At 63.4% G+C, this 246-nt stretch overlaps 1 protein-coding gene across 1 annotated transcript in view; it reads left to right on the forward strand.

The window, feature by feature from the left end:
• The window catches only part of copb1 (COPI coat complex subunit beta 1), a 12778-nt gene that overhangs the window by 7361 nt on the left and 5171 nt on the right, over positions 1-246 (forward strand). The gene's annotated exons all lie outside the window — the stretch shown is intronic.

The following is a 246-nucleotide window of genomic DNA, read 5'->3' on the forward strand; positions in this document are numbered from 1 at the left end:
TCCTGTTTGCAGCATGGTCCTGTTTGCAGCATGGTCTTGTTTGCAGCGGGGTCCTGTTTGCAGCGGGGTCCTGTTTGCAGCGGGGTCCTGTTTGCAGCGGGGTCCTGTTTGCAGCGGGGTCCTGTTTGCGGCGGGGTCCTGTTTGCGGCGGCACGGTCCTGTTTGCGGCGGCACGGTCCTGTTTGCGGCAGCACGGTCCTGTTTGCGGCAGCACGGTCCTGTTTGCGGCAGCACGGTCCTGTTTGC

Source organism: Nematolebias whitei, chromosome 2, assembly GCF_014905685.2.
Source record: "Nematolebias whitei isolate Nwh7 chromosome 2, NemWhi1, whole genome shotgun sequence".
Taxonomy (NCBI): domain Eukaryota; kingdom Metazoa; phylum Chordata; class Actinopteri; order Cyprinodontiformes; family Rivulidae; genus Nematolebias; species Nematolebias whitei.